A 20868-nucleotide genomic window follows, 5' to 3' on the forward strand; every position below is an offset into this window, starting at 1 on the left:
CCTCTTCCATTTGTTCTTTTTTTTTTTTTCTTTTGCCTTCAGCTGGCATACAGTTCTTTCCAACTCTATAAAGGTGTTTTATTGCACTTACTAAAAATGTCAAGAATACTAAACAGCAATACATAATTTACAATAGACTCTGTAGGTAATGGAGTTCTTACAGCCACAGCTTCCTGAGAGTGTATTTATTGCTATTTTACTACCTGCTGTAGTATCCAGGCTCAACTTCCAGTGTATTTGGTGAAAAAAAACCCACAAGGCAAGGAGGAATAGGGACTGCTGCTAAAAAAAAGTTGGTGATTACTGGGCATTTGCCAATTTACCTAAGATAAATGGATGTTATTAACATTGTTGACCATATTGAAGTGCTTTAATTTGCAGAAATGCAGGCAGGAAAGCATGAAACTAAAGAAATATGCTTGAATTAAAGTGTTGGGGTGCTGAAAAAAAGAAGTCATCCTAGTCCTACAAGATTAAAGTGACCTTGGTTATTGGTTAAACAACAAAATGAAGATATTTTTCTTCCTTTTTAATGTCTGGGTTCTTTGCAGGAGTTTGTGCTGGTTAGCAATGTTGTTCAAGTTCAGATGTACAATAATCAGGATGAAATGATAATATGTTGATGTCAACTGGACAAAATGGATTTGCATAGGCACTATGATCTTTTAATGTATTAAAGTGAGAAGGTTAAGAAGTCCTCAGAAAATAAAAGCACAGAGGTAAAATAGCTTTCAAGCTGTGTTTAAAGGGTAAGGTTTTTAAAGCAATGTTTATAAGTGCCTATGCCACACGTCCTCTGCTAGGCTTTTCTTAAAAAGAGCTGTAACTCCAATTTCAGTCAGAAATAGCATTTTCTATCTCTGTAGTGATTTCTGCTTAAGCAGCATGCAGAGGTTTGTTATAATTGTAGTGTGTTTGCAAAGAAATGAAATGAGCAAAAGCAACAAATGTTAATTTGGCCTTGTTTAGTTTTAATCTACTCTGGCAGTCAGTACCTCCCACTCTGTGTAATAGCCTTTTATTTACTATAGGAAATACCTTAAATGCTGAGACAGGAGTCAGCCTGAGTAGAGGAATATTGAGGAAATGTGTTCATGTTTGTGGCTGCCTGGGCTTGTGGTAGCCCTGAGCAAGCCAGCACACAGCTCTTTCACCATGGCTCACGGTCCAGGCACAGTCTCTTTTCTGAAACAAGGTTCCAAGATTTGTCTTGTCTTAAAATCCTGTTAGGAAGTATCAGAGCAGGGACTGGCACCCACAGCGCAGGTGGCACAGCATCCAAATAGAGGGATCATGCTCTCCACTTCATCTTGCAATAGGATCTGAGGATCAGCCAGTCCTCAGGAACTGAGTCCCTTATTGTATCATTTTCATTAGCTTTGCTTGAAAAACCCATAAGTACACGTGGGACCACCTGATGTTAAGTGCTTTGGTGAGTGCTGGCATAATTGAAGCCATTGACTGGAAATAGCACAGAAAGAAAACAAGATGATATTAGTATCCTGGAGTCATTAAATCTTGCACATCAGATTCCCTTCTTCTGTAACAAATCCTGCTTAGCAGAAATGTGCAAGGAAATCAAGTAAGCTGAGGATTTTCTTTCTTTTTTTTTTGGTCACATTTCATTATATATATCTAACTAGAGGCAATAACATGTAGCTATCAGCAATCAAATGGGGCCCGAATCCACCAGAACAACAGCGCATTTTTCTAACTGATCCCTCTAGATTACTGTCACCAGTGCTGTATGCTTCTGAAGAATGTCTTAAAATTGACATGCTCAGTTTCATGTCTACTGCATTTCTACATGGGACTCCCACCAACACTTGTGTGACTGGCAATAAAATTCCTTTGAAAACTGTTACTTGTGTAGACCTGCGAGACAGTATTGCTTTGGCTGGTAACAGGCCACAGGCTTTGTGCTGAATTTTCAAGGCTGCAGGACTCAGGTATGCCAGGTTTGCTTTGTCTGAACTCTTGGTGACCTGCCTGAGCTCTGTTTCACTTGCTGTAGCTGTAACAGCAATTTTTCTAATTGACCAGGTGTCTACAGCTAATTTGTTCTACTTTTGTTTGTCTTTCTATGGTACCTACATAGTTTTATGGCTTTAGCATAATGATTGATTATAGAGAAATATAAGTCTGAGAGGAAAGCGGTGAAGTGGAGACACAGGACATAGAGGAACACAGGCAAGGGATGAGAAGAGTTGGGGTGCAGGGTGGAACTGCAGACCTGATGCCTATAAACAAGTCATCCATGGTCAGTCAAAAGAATTGCAGACCTGGAGCTAGTCAAACCTGATTTTATGGATAACAAAGTGGGCAAAGAACAAGTGTCTAATGTGTAAAAGGCTTGGTATACTGTGAATTTAGGTGTGACATGGAGCTGCAGAGAGATTAAGAAAGAGCAAGGTATAAAAGCATGTGCTTGTCTTCCCTCAAAATGCATTTTTTCTTTTGCAAGGACAACTAATATACTTCTTCCCTTGTAACCTACTGTATTGTGGTGTGGAAAAGGCACCCGTGTCTCCAAGGGAGGAAGAGTAGTAAAATTTGTATTGTTGGCTCATACAGTATCTTTCATTACATTAACATTTACTTCATTTCACATATTCATCAATTAATCAGCCAGTCTACACAATCCCACAGCCTACAGGAATGTTTTACTTTACTCTTCAATTTTGTGATGCCATGATAAAAAAAAATCATGGCTTCCTGCTGTTGAGTTCCAAATGTGGACATGTATGTTTTAGCACTCTGGCCACTGGTGTCTGTGAGTGTCAGTAAATTCACAGTCTGAGCCCTCCCTGTTGAAGGATATTACTCTGAATGTCAACTATCCATGATGTCCTTATATCTTGTTTCACATCATTTTTCTTCCTAAAACAAATGCAGCTGCATTTCCAAAGGCTGTTAACTTTACTGGCAGTGGTTCCCCCTCCAGAGATATGTGCTTCCCAAGTATTAATTCTCTTCAATTAAGCTTCCTGCATCATGCTGCATTGATCAGGCAATTAATTGATTGCTGAAGACTTGCCTGAAACAATGAGTCAGCTTTTTCTGTTCTCTCTGAGTAACTTACCCCTGTTTTTTCAAACTCAATACAGCTCAGCAATATGGCATTCATTCGTAGTTTGGTGTAAACTGGCACCCTTTGCACATAGAATTGTTGCTTGTCTTTGTTTCACAGCTCGAAGGACAGTGCAGCCTTATTTCTAACATCACTGAAAGCTGATGGTTGGAGAGCAGTAAATTTCTCTGTGTTTCTGTTTTTAAATGATGCAAAAATCAAGTGGCCATTAGATGAGGTCTGGAACTGTAAGCCTAATTCAGTTGTGCTGTGTTGTGATGCTCTGAATACACATGCTTCATATTCCCTACAGTTATAGGAAAAGAGCATCTTGTTTCTCCTGATGCTGTGAGAATTTATTTCCTCAGAAGCTATTTGTTTAAAATGAAAACTTGGAGAATCCTAGGATAAAATAAACAAAATACAAAAATATTTCATGCCACAACTAAGTAGAGTATTTGCACATTCAACCTTTGCCCTGTTAGTCAGGAGAAACCCCAAAGCATTCAAATGCAGGACTCACAGAGCTTGTACCTGGGAGGTATGACTTCTGGTGGCCAGACATATTAGCATGTAGTGCTTTCTGTTCTCTAGAGTTTCGAAGCAAATTTAAAGTAACAGGGACTAGAAGATAATATTTAAAGTAATAAAAACCTGTAGGGAATGTTGTTTAAAGAATGTAGTCCATTACATCCATGGTGTTTGATCAGTACAGCTTTCAGGAAGTCTGCTGCAGGTTGCAGTTTGTAGCAATCCTGTCATAGTCTTCTGAGGGTTAGGGTTTGTCTCCTGGGTTGGAGAAAGGGTAATGGAAACAGTGATATTCAAGTCCATGGTGGAGGCTGCTTAGGCACGTAAAGAGAAGGAATTAATTCTACAGTGAAGTCAGACCAAAATTTAATATCTGTTTGTTCCATGATGAGAAGAAGCTGAATGCTTGATCTCAGGGAAATGTCCTTGCACAGACATGTCTGTTCTGATACTGGCACAAGCCTTTAGCTGTAGATGAAGCCAATCCCAGGATTATTTTATATTTTACAATAAATTCTAAATTGGAAATGTAAAAGTCAAGTGAATGCTACTTGCTCGTACAACATATTGATCCAGAAATATGCCTGACTGGCTCACTACAGTGTAAACACAGCTGTGGGATGAGTTGCAGTAAGTGAAACAGTAGAAGGTAGCACTGTAACTATGATTATTGACTGAAAATATACTTATTTATGCATTCATATGTTTTGTTTCTGGTTAGGATCAGGATGGAAGGAAGATGTTTTCTGAGAAATCTATGTATGAACTTTCAAAGTTTTTTCTTTTCAAGCTATCTTGAGGAATTATGGCATATTGGTTTTTGTTTTATTTTGCTTTCAGAAGGCATTTTTATAAACATTGTCATTTGCAAAGACTTATTTTATTTGCACCCAAATTCCAGATCTTTTGTGTGCTATTTGAATGAAATATAGTCATAAGGGCTGTTCTTTAGCTTGTCCTTCTGTTCTGCAAGTCGGGAAAAGTAAAATGAATGAGATTTTAAAGACAGGATCTATGGTGGCATCCGGTCAGACTTTTGTCAATGTGGTTTGTATCCATTTTGATTAAAAAAAAAGATTTCTTCAAAAACCAAAGAGTAAAAGAGCTGGGTCCTGTGAGAGTAGTCCTAGAATATCTCAAGTTGTATGGGACGTTGAGTCCAGCTGCTGTACCATCCTATATGTCCCTACAGTGAAGTCCTGGACTAATGATTATTTTCCTCTACTTGTGCATGCATAACACAAGCTTGCCTTCTTTATATCCTCCTGTTTATTCCTTGACATCCTCAGGGACTTCATTTGTGGCCATACATACATAGTGAAACATTGCAAGTGACAGCAAGGTTGCCACTCTGGTTCTCCTATAGAAGAATGCATTAGCATGTTACTGGCATATGTCAGTTTAATCAGTCCTACCTGTCTGTCCAGCCATGCCCTTAAATTGTCACAACCTAATCTGAGAGAAGCAAATGTGGTTTAAGAAATCACCTGTGTCAAACCAACATTTCAGCTTCTGTTTGCTATTTTCTTCTATGACTATAGAATAGCTTATGTATTAACTGGAAAGGGCTGTTAAAATGCTTACTGCAAGGATGGACTCATTTGTTGGAAGACTCACTCATCTTAATCTTGAATATTCCCAAAATTGCTTTTTGGGCATCTTTTGATGGTTTCTTCAAGCTTTTAGCTTGACGATATATGGAAATAGCTCTGTGGTATCTATAAGAGTATTTCTGGGCTGTCTGAATGCTTACTGCACACTAGTTAGATGACGTGTATATTTGAAAGATGTATTCCTTCTCCCAAAGAGGTGAAGCTTGGCCCATTTATTGACATTAGTGAGTTCATGGATTGTACTAGTTATCTGCTACCCTGTATGTTACTCATACTTGAACTCTCTAGAAGAAGTACATTCAGTGTGGCAGCCTCTGAGCAGCTCATAGATCCAAATAAAGAGATAAAGGAGAATCCTGAAGTACAGACCAGTCAGTTATTTTCATTACATCTTAATTTTCTGATTTCTCACAGATGCTTGTAATTCCCTCTACAGTTTCTGTGTTCTTGCTCCATAGTTCACGATATGGTTGGCCTTCTTGGTGTCCTGTGATGTTCTGCTGACCCAAAAATACTTTTGTTTTCCTTTGTTTTGTATTGAAATGTCAGAAACAATATGAGAACTGTGTGATAGCCAGAATTATGTTTTCATAGGATAGCATGGTGCTACATGCCTTGACAATCTGTGAAGAAGTTTGAAAGTAAGGAAGTTTGCTGAAATAGTGTTGGAAAGACTCATAGCTGGGGAAATCAAAGCAGGTGCAATGTCACCCATACTGCCATTTGGAAGTTGTACTTGCAGGGAGAGATTTTCCAGACAGTTCCTGGGCTTTGTCTTGGAAAGGGAGTTAATTGGCTCGCTCAAAGTAAACAGATGGGATGTGGTATTCAAGCTTGCTCCTTGGCTGTCAATTTCTTATTCAGCACTATCTGCCTATTAAGTTTAAATATTGGCAGAAAAAAGTCAATGAAGAACAATGAGAGAACAAGTTTAAAAAAAACAGACACAAAACCAAATAGAAATGGAAACAAAAATGGCAATGGAATCACTCTCCATGGTCCATGAGGAAGATGGTGACTCACACATGACATGTGCAAAAGGTGCCTGAGGAGAAGGTTCATGGGCTGCCAGAAAAAATGGCAGTAACTGAAATGATTGTCAGAGATGTTCTAGCCTAGAAAAGCATGAGGAAGAAACCCAACCAAACTGCGATGGCAGTGTTTATAGCACACAGGAGTGCAGCTTGATCCATTTAGAGTAAACAAATTATTTTGGTCTCATCCTGGGAAAAAGACTCAGTGGACTTGATCCAATTAAAGTGGAAGCAGTGGAGCAGGAAGGACTGCTGTTCTTGAGCAATAGTAAGGACAGTGGAATCTTCAAAGCTCTTCTCTTCATTAGGTGAGGGGAGAAGGATGTGTTTGTGGCTTAGTAACTTTACCTATCGCTGTCATTCTGGGGAGAAAGAGAAGCGTGACATTAGGAGATTTAGGTCTCAAAAGAAACCAAGAATGGGATGAATGGACAGATGCAATAAAAGGAAGTGATTAGTCCTGAGAGACCTTTTGCTTTGCAAGTTTAAGAGGTTAGAGAAGCTGTTTAATGACCTCTTGGCATTTTGACTTCTGTGACCTTTTTACAGAAATGAGTATTTACCAACACTCTTTCAGTCTAAATATAACAAAAATGCAGTCAGCTTCTCCGAGGCTTCTCATACAGTTTACCACTCCATCCTCAAGGCAGTCTGAGAAGAATGGTCTTTAGTTAACTGACTTTGCTGAGGAATTTTCAAATTTAGATTTTGCGAGAAGGTAAAAACCTTGGAGGAGCAGAGGAGTGCACATAAGGTTAACTTTAGAGCTCAGAGCCACTTCAGATTTGCAAATGGCATTGTCATTCTTGGAGAAGCCCTGGAGAGACAGGGAAAGCGTAATTAGGGAGAAGCTCATACTAGGTGAGGAATAATTAGGAGCTGCTGAGAAATAGCTGATGAGGACATCTTGGAGAATGCCTGGGAAAAAGAGTGCTGCAGCTCATATTCAATAAATGAGGTATACTCGTGATCAGAGGTTGGAGTCTAGATATAGGGTCTCTTTTTGCATCCATCAGTATTCCTCAACTCATGCGCACTTCCTTGCTCCTGAACCCCAGTGCCTCCTTTTCTGCTGAACTATTGTTACCTTTCTGGTTATAGTAGTACCTAAACTTGTTCTTCCCAGATGGGGCCCAGAGATGAGAGGCAGCTGGACCCAGATGTCAGCAGAACATTGATGTTGTCCTGGTATAAAGATTTTCAAGTTTAACTCTAAATGCTGTCTGCTGTTTTGTTTAAGGGCTGGTCACTAAAAGACATGATGTCCTCACATGTACTCTTGACCTGACATGACACTGTAGGGAAAAGGATGAAGGCCCAGCACTCTTCTCTCTAAACCCAGAGATAAATAATGTAGCCAACCAATATGGTAAAAGGCAATATGAGCACACACTACTATCAAAGCAGTAGTTAGACTATGATCTCTGAGCAGTAGTTCTGGAGTGAAATTATAAAATCTGGAGAGTTTAGAGGTGGTAGGTTAAGTTCAAATACTGAAATACATGAGTATTTGAAGCTCGTACTTCCAGATAGAATTACCACTTCTAGGTGGGATCCTATGGCTGTGGTAAAGTCTGGAACCATTTTTAGCTCCTCAAAGCAGAACTTATACCATGGTGTCAGTATAGTTGAACCCAGGAAATCCAAGGGTCAGTTTGTTGCAGTGATGACAGGTGGGTGGGTGGGTCCATGGGGCGATACAGCTATGCTGAGGTCTGGGTGACTGCGCTCTGAGGTTTTGTGCTTGATACCTGCTCTGGCTTTGTCCCAAGGGCTGAATACTTGTCAGGGGTTTGAACACATTGAGGATGTTCTTGGAGCAACCCATTGGGTTTTGCTTTCAGTAAAAACAGGTCCTAGCCATGCCCTTGGCAGAGAAGCAAAACATAGTTCAATGGGGACAGGCAGGAGAGTTGCTTCAAAAGTGCACTTCTGATCCCAGATAAGCACTACAGCAGATGTGCCTGTGCCTCTGATGCCCCACTGTAAAAGGGGAGAGGAGGTCTTTTCTGCTCTCTGGCAATTAAAATAGGATAAAGCATTCTTAAGAAAGAAGTGAAATAAGAGGAATAAAGTGAGGGATTTACATTTATTTTTATCAGTGGGAAGAAAACTGTTTTTCTTCTAGACAACAACAAAAAGAAAATATCTATACCCGTCTATCCTTATGATAGATGATCCTTCTATTTTCATTATACTTTTATGAGGTGAGCCTATTAAAATGTGAAAATAAAGCCAAGCAAATCCACCATATCAAATAAAATGCACCAGTGCTTTTGTACTATCGAAATGGAAAAGTTTTTTCTCCATGCGGCTACCTTGCTTTTCAAATTAAATGTCAAGTATCATGTCTCCCCCAGAGATCTGAGCTACAGAGCAAAGTTCAGATTAGTCAACTACAGATTTGTATTTACCTTAATGCTTATTACACATCAAATTACTGTGCTGTGACATGAATAAATATTGGATTTTAAAGTTATTCCATTCAGAGTTTTACTGGAAGAAATTTGACTGTTTTAGTGCAGCTATTTGGCAGGCCAAAAAGGTCATGTATTTAAAGGGAACATTCAACTAAAAATATGGCTGTCCTCAAAGGAAAATATTTCTCTTGCCTAGTTAATCAGCACCTTTGTTGTTGAAGTGCTGAATATCGGATCCTGTGATCCAAACTGCAGTTCCAGTCACATCATCATTACAAGGTAAATAGGTGCTGGATTCCTCGTTTTACGAAAGGAGGAATTGCAGCACAAGGATGCCCCTCTTGGAAAGAGGAGACTGCTCCGCTTATGCCCAGTATGATGAGGAGGTCTGATCCCCTGTGTTTTTCTCCTACTTTCAAAGCACAGACTTCAAAGGTGAAGAGCTATGTGCCTCAGAGCAAGATGGGAGCGTCCCACACACTGAGGAGGGGATGGCCTTGGCCCAGAGCTAGCCATTGTCTGGGGTGGAGGGTGGAAAGGTCCCCACTATGGGTGTGGAATCAAGAATTGGTGAGTGGACATCATAGTCTAGAACACACAATCTTTGTCTCCTTTCTCGTGAGAAAACTCTGCTGTTCTATCTCTGCTCTTATTCACAAATTACTGTTCAATAATTAGACGATCTTAGCTAGTTTGGCTTTGCTAGAGCTCCCTCTCCATTCCTGGACTTGTCCTACTAGGTGTTGGTCTGTGGATCAGATTTTATGCTAAAATCAGTATGCTTCTATTTTTTTTTTTTTTTTTTTTTTTTTTTATGGTGGGAGTGCAATGTAGAAAAAATAGTTTTTGCTATTTTCCCAAATTCCTTCTAGACCACAGCCCAGTTTAAGGTCTCCAGCAAGCCAAAATAGATGTGAGTACAGAAAGAGACAGTGCTATTTGTCAAAGGTCATTTAGAACTGTGAGTAAATATGAGAAAACTGGTGTTTGCCTGGTGCTCCAACTAACAAATTCTGATCAGCTGTTTCAGGTGGCCTCGCCTATTTACACTGATACAGCCTCTTTCGGGGTGAGAATCTCATCGAACTTAAACTGGCCTTGGTTGATTAACTTCTGATTCATATAAAACCACCTCTAAATTTGCATCTGAAAAAGACTGCTTTAATTCTGTTACCTAATATTAAATTTTAGAACTTCATGTCAGGGGTCATGGTTGTTTGGTAATACAGCCTTGGATAAAAATAGTGTGACATTATTCCAACAATATTAATCTTAATGACATGTGCAATCTTAGCATGTGTGTATCAAGGACACCGTACTCATACATTAACTTTATTATGCCAGTTAATGCAATTAGTGTACTGTTGCTAATGTAGTTAAAAGTTTTATCACTAGTCATATAAGCTCCAATAGGATAAATATAAAGGGTTATTAATGCGGTAATTTATTATTAACAAGTAGAGAAGCAGCAGAGCAATAAACTTTGCCTTCCTGCTGTAATGCCTTTTATATGTCATCACATTTTGGTTTTCATAGCATGACTGTCATTCCTTACACTGCTGGCTGCTGCTGGATTTTCTCTAATATTATTTAAAAAGGACTTGGCACCCATTTGAAGATCTCAGTGTCCCTCTGTCACTTTTGTGGTGCATAATTTTTCTTTCACTTTTTCTCTTTCCTTTTGACAGTTTGCAGCAGGTCTGACTCTTATCTGATCAGGATTCCTCTCTGTGAGAATGATCTTTAAATACCTTCAGTTCAAGGACACTGTAGAGTTTCTCTTTCAACTAATATAACGTACCAAAATAGTGAAATTTAATGAGATAGAACACCAAATTGATTGTCTCAGAAAGAGTACCTGAGAGGGTAGTTAAGATGATGTGTCAATCACTTTATCTTAACAGCTTGTACTGTCATCATGTGACATTTCTACAGAATGACATGAACCGCTTGGAGTTAAAAGACTCATATTTGCACCTTTGATTTAACTAGCAGACAAAAATCATTAAAGGGCAAGGACTGCTTTACTTAGTGGAGAGGACACAGCTTGTGTGGTTTTAAGCAATTTAAAAAATATTGATGCCCTAGTTTAAGGACACCTTTTAGCTGTCTTTAGTTTTATTTTTCTATCGCAACTGTTAGAATTTTGAGGACAGCCTGAATGTTTTGATTCTACTGGGTCATTTGATGGCTGGGAGGTAGACAACTATTCACAGAATAGCTATGAAGAGGCAATAAGCTGAAGTCCACTCATGTCTCATGATTCAACATGAGTCATGATCCAGGTAAAAATCTGATTAGATGAGGTGTATCTTTAGGTTTTTCATTGGACTTTCTTCTTCCATCAACAATGACATGGGTTACATGTGCAATGCATATGTGAGGAAGTGCAATGCAATATGTGAGGTGTGTGGGGCTATTGTCTTATCACAGACAATTTCTGCTTCAAACAAGGATGCTGGTAAGTAGTTCTTAGGAAGGAGTTTTAAGCCTTTCACTTTTTTTCACTCCTTAGCCATCCAGAATCTACATTTTGTGTAAAATCTGCTGTAAAAGCAACATGTAGGTTCTGCTTGTGGGGATGACAATCTGAAAGAGAAGGGAAAGGAATTAGGAGGAGATGATTTACTTTACACACTGCTGTGGATTAAGAAGAAACTCCCAACATTTAGGGGCAGCATGCAAAGAGATATAACTGTGAACACAAAAACACCTGTGCTAGGAGCTTCTCTGGAAGCAGTAGAAAGCAGAATAAAATTAGCAAACTGTGTAAAACTGGAATCAGAGTAAGACTTTAAGACTGGAGAGGTTCTTGAATGATATGTAAATTAGGGTAAAACCCTTCTGGTTGAATTTAAGGCTTACTTTGTGGTATTTTATGAAACAGGTCATATCATCCAGTTTCTTGGACTTGGTAAGCCAGTTGGTCTTCAGTCCTATCTTTTTAATAACTTTGAATAATAAGTTAACAAGAACAGTGCCTAGCAGAGTTTTTGGGATAGGGACAAGGGTGGTAAATCTTAACACAGAGCCACACAATCTGTTCTTAGGAGGATATTAATTTTAGAATATGCTAGTTATTCTGATTTTGCTGAAAATTTGTCAAAGATCAGTTTAGGCACTTTCTATGCTGTCTAATAATGGCAGCAGTATAGGACTGAGTTATTAGAGACCCCTCCATTCAGAAGGATCCCAAAACATCTATATGGTGTTATGCCTAATGAGAATCACAGGCTTGTCAGCCTTTCCAGTGAAACAGAGCTGTCAGACTCTCAGATGTAACCAAAGAGGAAGAGAGAGCAAGAGCTACCCAATGATATTTAAAATTCCTTTCAAGTATGCATACATAGTAAAATGCCAGCAATGGGGTCAGACAAGTTCATAACAAGCCTCACAAATGAGTTACTCTAAATGAGAATGTAGAGGTCTCAATAATAAAACTCATACACCTGCTTCCTCAAAATTCAACATTTAATTGAATTTTCTGCTCTTGTTTGTTCCTCTTTGAATCTCTTCTTCATCTCTCAGTTTTAGTTGTGCCCCCAATCTCAATCTGAGCCATCTGTTCCACTTCTAAGATTAACATCTTTTATCATATAATGTACTATACCCTGAGAAAAAGAGAAGAGAAGAGAGATGACGACTTTCTCCTGGGAAGAAACCTTATATTTCACAAAAGGTTCAGCTGTCACTTTAAAACAGCACCTTCCCACACACAAATATGCACCTGCCACATTAGAATATTATTAATAATGCAGCCTTCTTGTGTTTGACAAGCTAAACAAAGTTACCCAAAAAATTTGAAAAGGTCTGAGAAAGGTGAGAGCAAGTCAATGTTTCTTTTCAAAATGATAACACCCAAACTCATCCTCAGTAGAAAGTAATTGCATTTTAAATGAACTCTCCTAACTTAACTCCTTGTATACATTGCAAATTTCATTTCTTTTCCAATTACACAGGTTTAAGCTTGGTGAAGTTTGCAGAGTTGTGTTGAATTTTCTTAGTCTCAGCCTAGAACTACAAATCCCTGTTCCTTCCATTCTGTGTTGTTATGGTACTTCACTAGCTAATAGCCTCTATTCAACCTCCACCACTCTCAGGGTGGAGGATTCCCAGGGGATTTGTGGGTCAGAGGAGGAGAGGACAGTGGTACCACTTAATTTCACCTGTAACTGCAGTTACAAGGTGAGCTAGAGAGCACAATCTGTGAAAAAAGAGTGGTAGTGCAAAGAAAGGAATAGACTCAAGGTTTAGGATTAAGCCTAATAAGTTAAGGAAGGGAGTTTTGGAAAAGTGTTAAAATCTGATGAAATCTTGAAAACTGGTGTGGGAGATTCAGGCTGAGATGACAAAATAGAAACTAGATAGAAATCAGGTAGTATCAGGAAGGAATTCAGAAAGATGAGGTGAGGATCAGGTTTCTTTGGAATAATCAGGGAGTCTGCAAGGAAACATGAAGTGTAATCCTGGTTGGGGAAATTTAAGGAAGAACAATGAGATTAAAGGAAAAACTGATACTAAAGAAAAAATGTCAAAGCCTCAATTTTGCTTTATTCCAAATGATGTCTGGATTGAAGCAAGCAAATGTGAAAGTCCCTGTTCATCAGATTTAGATAGTGGGGAGATTCCAGCATTATACAGCCTGAACTGTGTAATGAAAGTTTGGAAGATTTGATGCATCTGATTCAAAAACACTTCTCTTTGTTTTGTCTGTCCCAATTAGTCTTTCTGCCTAATGTAGCTACTCTCAGTTTATGCTGCTCAGGGACACAGGTGTTTCTCTAATCCTTTTAATATAATCCAGAGCATGAGAGTGAGTCAGGCATTGGGTTTCCATTAACAAAGAAGGATTTTGAAATCTGGGTTTTGTGGAGACTGGGACCATAGAGGCACATAAGGGTTAAAGCTGTGAGTGTAGCCCTTCACAGCTGTTCTGCACTAGTGCCTCTTTGTGGACTGGCTTAAAATAAACTGCAGAAAACCACATTCATGGCCAACTTGTAGCTGAAGTCATGAGCTGTATTGCAGAGCTCCCTACACATTTAGTGCTAAGACATAGACAAAAGGCAGTTCAGACAAGCTGAATCTTCCTCTGAAGTTTCTCTCTGTTGATTAGAGAAGACCTTTAATGTGAGGTTCCTAAATCAAGTGCCAGTAGTTAAATAGAATCTTAGCTGTAGGCTGGAATAATGCCTTTGGCATTGGGAAATGGCACACAGCAATTTGCTGACTTCAGTTCATCAAGGCAATAGGAAAGGCAAATACTGAAAATTTGTGCTTCACATTCTCAGTCTGCTTCACTTCACAATGGCTTGTGTTTGAAGATAGCATAGATGTTTGAAATCAGGGTTTTGGTTTTGAAGCCAGCAGGTGTTTTGGAAGGTGTTGCCTGAAACCTAAGCCATATCTATGTTTCAACATATTTTCACTAATCCTGCCTCACTGCTGGAGGAAAATACAATGTGCTGCCTCAATAAATATTAGATTTAATATGATTCAATGTAAATACATGATTTTAAATGTTTCCTCCTGGAACACAAAGTTTCCTCTGTGAGATACAAAGTTACATTGACACTCTTTCTGTGGGAAAGTAGTTATTCCTGTCCTTATTGCATGTACCCCATGGCTTCATCTACCATGCAGAATCATCTAGAGCTGAATAACTATTGATTTGACCAGCAGACTTGGGGCAGTGGAATATAGATGTGTTTCCTGGATCCTATAGTAGTTCTAGCACCTAGATAAGTATTATCTATATGGAGGAAAGGAATATAATCATCTGCCAAATTTCATAAAAAACATGGAATAATTTGATAAAAGACATTTTCACAACTAATTCCTACACCAGGAATGTTTTAAATGTCTCAAAGGCTCTGGAAATCTGTGTTACAATTAGCTAAATGAAGTTAGAAGTAATTTTGTGACCTAACCCTGTAAGACTTTTATTACAAAGTTTTGTGTGTCAAAAGAAAGTCTCTCTGGAATGCAAAAATAACTAACTGACTATTGAACAGAATCATCAGAATTACAGTGATATTTTAAAGAAAAAAGGCATCTTTAAAAGTTCCCATCACATGGATGGCCATAAACTATTGAGAGTGAAATTCAGGAATTTGAAACATGTTTCCCAGAAAACGGTCTTCTGTTTCATTGCAACATCTATCAGTCTCCTTGTGGTCAGACTGAAAAGATGCTCTTTCCTTCCTTTTCACTTTTTGATTTGAGGTTCTTTTCCCAATTATTTGGTCCTGGTGAGCCCAAGCTTCCATAATACAATAATTGCTGTCTAAAAAATATCTTTAGAATATGTACAAGTTTTTCTGTTAGTGGCTCTTGAAAACAATGACCCCATATTTGGAAATATTACCACAGTCCCAGAAATTTAACAAAGCTAATGAGACACAAGAAAGAACATATCTGATTAATTCAGAAAATGATGGTAAGAAAATGTGGAAGATTTACTGGGCTTGATGATGAACTCCTGCAGGTCATACCTGGTAATTTCCTATTCCAAATATGTTATTATTCTCAAGCATGTTTTTATTGCAGTTATGTCTTAAGATGATGTGTTCACATTCTTACTATGTGTTTGCTTAAATATTAAATACGTTATAGAAGGACAAAAATTCAAAAATTAAGCCTCAGCTTTTGATGACTGGTTACAGACACCTGGTATATCAGAGATACAGACAGTAGGTAGCAATATGTTGTATCCAAAAAAAGTTATTTAATCTTTCTTTTTAGGAAATATTGTGAGCAAATATTTATATATTTTCTTGAAAATTGCTGTTTATAGAGTATTTGCTATCCCAAGAGAGAGACACTTTGCACCAAGAGAAGTATCTTAGAGTGAAACAAAATGTCTTAGTACTAAATAGAACAGTATCCCTTTATATAAAGGAAAAATACCTAGTATTTGGGTTCATGTGGTTCCTTAAGGGGAATAGTTGTGTTGACTGAGGATGTGAGAACTTCAGAACAACAGAGCTATCCCATGGGCTGGACCAACAGCCCATCTAATCTGGGATTCTTTTCCAACAGGGGCTGGTACCAGATGTTTAGATAAGAGTATAAGAACTAAACAGTACACAATACTTCCAACCTTCCAGATATATTGTTTATGTACTTCCTGAGCTGGTGACTATTTTCAGACCATCTGCTTGGTGCACCTACTCTCCATGAATTAGTCTAGGGCTTTTAAATGCATTAGTGTCTTTCATCTGTGCCTCCACAGCATCCTGTGGTAATGAGTTTCACAGTTTTATTATGCATGATGTGAAAAAGTACTGTTGATGGAAAAAGGTATTTCCAGAGGGTGATTCATCCTTCCTGACTTAGCAGAGGATTAATTACCCTTTGAAGAGTCTCATCTTTCTACATTGACATTAGAGCTTTAGTCGATTACTTCACGCCAGACACGTACATTTTGGATGATTACAGATAGGGGAGAGTTATCCCAATTTTAGGGTCAGTTTAATTAAATGCAATGACCTCTTTCAGTTAAACACCCTCAGCATAATATTTTTTCTGTAGATTTTGATGATAGGAAATATCATAAAGTTTTCCACAAAGATGTACTTGAATGAAAAATTGCTACCTACCTTTGTAAGCCTGATGGCAAGGCTTTCCCTCTGCCAGTTTAAACTAATTAACTTCATGTGTAGATGAGGCCTAAAGGATCATTATAAGAAGAGGAACATTAGGTTTCATTATTTATCTTTTTTTATTGAAGGGCTTGGCTAACACATGTGGATGTTTAAATTATATGAACTGTGCCTTGAAACGGATGAACAAATTCTTGCTGTTCTATCAGTCATTGCTTACTAAACAAATAAGTTTTTAGAGAGACCCTCACTAGAATTTGGGAAATGAGCCATATATCGTTTATCAACTATATTAACAAAGGGGATGTTTTCTACATCCAAAAGATAAAAGTTTGTACTTTGGGAGATGACAATGCACACAACACTGATCATGTAGATATAAGGTTTTTAAACAATGTAAGATATAATGCTTTCTATTCACCTATTACCTCAACAGAGTAATTAAATCATGTAAAACGTATTTTTAATAGCCCATGGCATAGACTGAAGAAATTATTTTATAATGAATACGTGTTTTAAACACTTGGGATAAGAAATCTAAATAAAATATGCATTTGCACAATATTCTGAAACCTTTATAGCTCTGAAATAGTTCTTATTTGGCAAAAGCACAGGCAACTACTTGGCATTAACTAAGTTAGCTCCTGTAATTGTAATCAAGGGAAATCACCTCACTGGTACTCAGTTTCTAACAATAAACCTCATAAAGCTTGTTAATGAAACTCACCATTTCAATCTTGTTTTTTTGGAAAACAGTTATTTTCCCAAAGAAATTGTAAAGTTGTAGGAAAAAACCCCCAAACCAAATCAAACACACTTTTCATTTAAACTTGACTCACTCCCTTAGCTTTCTGAAGAGTGATATTTTGCAGCTAGACCTGCAGCAGGATGAAATAAATGGTTAGGTCTTTAATGCAAGCCCTGGGAGAGTTGGATTTCTAGCTCAATGGCAGTTGTCTGGTGTCCTTGTGTAACTGAATGGTGAATGGTGCAGTCCAGATATGCCTAAGTCATTTCCCAACGATGATGGCCACTGGGAGCAGTAAGGCTGTCCTAGTAGTATGCCACAGCATATTGCTAGGACAGATTACTGGTGGAACAGATAGATTGAGTAATAGTTTTGCATGACCTCTGGAGGAGGGTAAAACTGCACCCAGAAGTTAAGTGTCTGGATGATTACCCTTACTGACATTTTGCATATGAGAGGAACAAGACAGTAAAAGTGTGCTTGGAAGTGAATATTGGCTTGATAAAGATGTTGGAGTGTTTAAGGATTTGTACCTAAAAGTATCTAGAAAGGCTGGATGGAAGATAAATATAGAGCTACAAAGCTAGGCCAAGATGGAGCCATTTCGAAGCAGAAACGTAATGGAAATTTATCTAGCAGAAACCTCACTTGTTTAAACCTTAGACAGTCTCCAAAGTTAGGCAGTGAGTGAAGTGGATTTAATTTCAGTGTCAGTCATAATCCCAAGTTTCTCTGTGGCTTTAGCATTTATCAAAAATTCTTTAGCATTTTTATATTCCTTGTAAACATGGGACAGTGGTAGTTTCTTGACACACAACAATGCTTTAAAATAAAAGAAGGATAGTTTTAAAAATACTGTGAAAATGGCAGGCACTGCTGTAAGCCAAATATATAGAATTTATTCTGAAATGGTGCCAATATTTGCTTCTGCACTGCAGAAGTGCTTCTGCACTCTCAGGATTTCCTACTTTCTTTTCCTGTTGGCATGATTAACTTTTTTTTTTGGAGGCTGGACTTTCTGAGAGTAGATGCACAGGGTCAGGGTCAGATGCACAGGTATTCACTGTACTGACGTGCCTCATGGAAGTAAGTAATAGTTATTTAATGGTAAGAGGAGTGGTCCATGAATCTCCAATGAACAGTATTCTATATTTGCATAGAATGTTCTTGAAACAATTCTGTTTATACAATAGTACTTCTGAGGACAGCAATATAAATCAAAATTTCATTGTATTAATAAAGCATTTACCCATTAAAACGATGTTTTTCAGAAAATTGCTGTTATAAACTATGATTTCTAGCACATCTGCATGAACAACTCTATAGGAAGACATTTGTTGAATTTTTATATCTTTTATGCTTTTTTTAAGTACAGTACATTCCATACATTTGCAGATATTTCAGTCTGAAGATGGTGTTTGCCATCTACTTATTCTGTACTGCTTAATTATTGATAGTTTTATTAAAAATTCTAGCTGCGTGTATGCACTGTGTGACAGGGAAATGCACATCTGACAAATAGTGGATGCTTATTTCTGTTGCCTATTCCATTTTTAATTTTGGAATGAAAGTCAACAACATTCTGAGCTGTATCAGCAGGTAAATAGTCAGACCAAGGATAATGATTATCACACAATGCTCATTAGAAAACACATGGAGTTTTGGGTCCAGTGTTAGGTCTGTCTGTGCAAGAAATTGGTTGAACTTGCATGATGGCTGCCAAAATGATGAGATGTTGCAGCCCTTTCCTTGTGAGGAAAGGCTGAGGGCATGGGTCTTGTTCAGCTTAGTGAAGAGGTGGCTTTGGAGGAACCTAACAGCAGCTTGGTCATACCTGGAGAAAACAATGCAGCAGGGAAATAAGTAGATGGTGGGATGGTAGGGAAGGATTTAAATGTCAGATCAGGTCTTTAGGTCTCGGGTCTGGGAGGCAGGAGACAGTCTATGCATCTTTACAGACTGAACTATGTCTAAGTTTTGTTGTGGTTGCTTCCTAAGTCAGTGACTGTGATGTTCTGGGGTGAAGATTCATAAGGCATAACTTCAGGAAATGTCTGTGAATGTCCTACAGTGCTGGTGTATGACTGGATGTGCCAAACATTGCCCAGTCAAATTCTGTACTGGAAGAAATTCCACTGAAGAAATTCCAATTAAGTTAGATCAGCAGATGGTTTGGTATTTCACAAGGGTGCTTGCTTGCTAGAGTGTTTGTGGAAGTGAAGAGAAAGGAGCTGTAGGTAAGACTCGTTGTCAGTGCTTGGATGTGCTATGTGGTGTATGGTTAAGTTCTGGGGAGTGCATTCTGCCAGGGCCAAAAATGCCAGGATCTCATTGACTTCTAATTATATTGTCTAATTTTAAGTGATGTATGTGCATGCCAGATGTCTGTGCATGCCAGGCATGCATAAACCACACAGTTTATTTGTCTTGCTCTATCAGTATGCTGGTGATGAGCCTCCATGTCCATTAATATTGCTATATTCAGCTATTGACAAAGGGTTCTAAGCAGCCTTTGGGAACAGGATTGTCTTCCAGGCTTGTGGGGTAGGTATCATGGTTTGAGACTGAAGTGGCAGCAGACTAAAGTGGCTTGAATACCCAAAACACTTTTACTCACAGATGGAACATTTGCCCTGTGAGGAAAGCCTCAGAGGGTAAGGGTTTTTCACCCTAGAGCAGAGAAAGCTCCAGGGAGACCCTTTTCCAGCTTTTCAATGCTTAAAAGGAGCTTAGAAGAAAAGTGGGGATGGACATTTTATCCTGTTGTGGTAGGATAAGGGGTACTGGTTTTAAGGTAGATTCAGACTAGATAGAAGGAAGAAACTTTTTACAATGGGAGTGGCAAAACACTAGAACAGATTGCCCAGACTTGTGACCACCCCATCCCTGGAAATATTCAAGGACAGGTTGAACAGTGCTCTGACCCAGTGCTCTAGTGGAAGATGTTCCTGCCCACAGCAGGGGGATTGGAACTAGATGGTATTAAAAGTTCCCTTCCAACCCAAACTATTCCGTGATATATTTGGTGCAAAGGCATCATCATCCCACAGGAGATACTGTGGTGCAGTACCAGACTGGGAGGGGCAGGGGACACTTCTCCAGGAGACTTCAGGCCGCAGCTCAGGCAGTCTCTGCCCACTTCTGTCAGTTATGGGATTGGGGAGGGAAGGATGTCTTCCATTCTAACTTGCCCAGCTTCTTATGGTTGCTGGCTGTTGCCTCCTGAGGCTCAGGGCTCACTCTTCTGGAAGGTTCTGCTCACACAGCTGTAAACATCTTTGTTACAGGGTGAGATTGGAGGGTCCAAGCTAAGCAGCTCCAACCACACACTCAACTACCATTAAAACCTCCTGGTTTTTTGGGTCTGATCCTCCAATGAGAAATTAAATTCTGGGCATAGGGCTATGCAGCAAATAAGAACATTTAGGTGTCACATACATAATGATGAGCTACAAAACCATGATGCAAGATCATTTCAGAGTGGCCTTAAGGCTCAGCTCTTCAAGAGCAGCAAAGGTCTTTCTGCTTTCTTTTCTGTGTATCCATCTGTCCTCCTTCCTCAATGTCAAGCTGCTTTGGATAATTTGTCCCAATTAATTAGATCCCAGAGCTGTTTTCAAAAGCCTGTATCATTCAATCCCCATGCTGTTGACTACCTATTAAATGACATAATTTAGGATCCTATAAGGGAAATCAAGCATTTATCTTACTTTTTTGTCTATGACCATAGCACACCAAAGAGCTGTTATTTACATGGAAACCATTTGAAATGCTAATGCAAATAATTAACTCCAGTCTGCAGACTCCATTCAGATTGCTCACTGAACCCCACACCTATTCAAGAAATA

At 38.7% G+C, this 20868-nt stretch overlaps 1 long non-coding RNA gene across 2 annotated transcripts in view; it reads left to right on the plus strand.

Annotated features, from left to right (window-relative positions):
* Positions 1-20868, plus strand: part of LOC137469166 (uncharacterized) — a 95086-nt gene that overhangs the window by 1562 nt on the left and 72656 nt on the right. The window contains exon 3 of one of the 2 annotated variants that reach the window (XR_010996382.1): positions 15710-19258. The exons of the other annotated variant lie outside the window; for it this stretch is intronic. This is a non-coding gene — a long non-coding RNA (uncharacterized lncRNA). Of the gene's footprint in view, positions 1-15709; positions 19259-20868 lie in introns of those variants that run through there. 2 annotated transcript variants of the gene reach the window in all.

This window comes from Anomalospiza imberbis, chromosome 2 (genome assembly GCF_031753505.1).
Source record: "Anomalospiza imberbis isolate Cuckoo-Finch-1a 21T00152 chromosome 2, ASM3175350v1, whole genome shotgun sequence".
In the NCBI taxonomy this organism is placed as follows: domain Eukaryota; kingdom Metazoa; phylum Chordata; class Aves; order Passeriformes; family Viduidae; genus Anomalospiza; species Anomalospiza imberbis.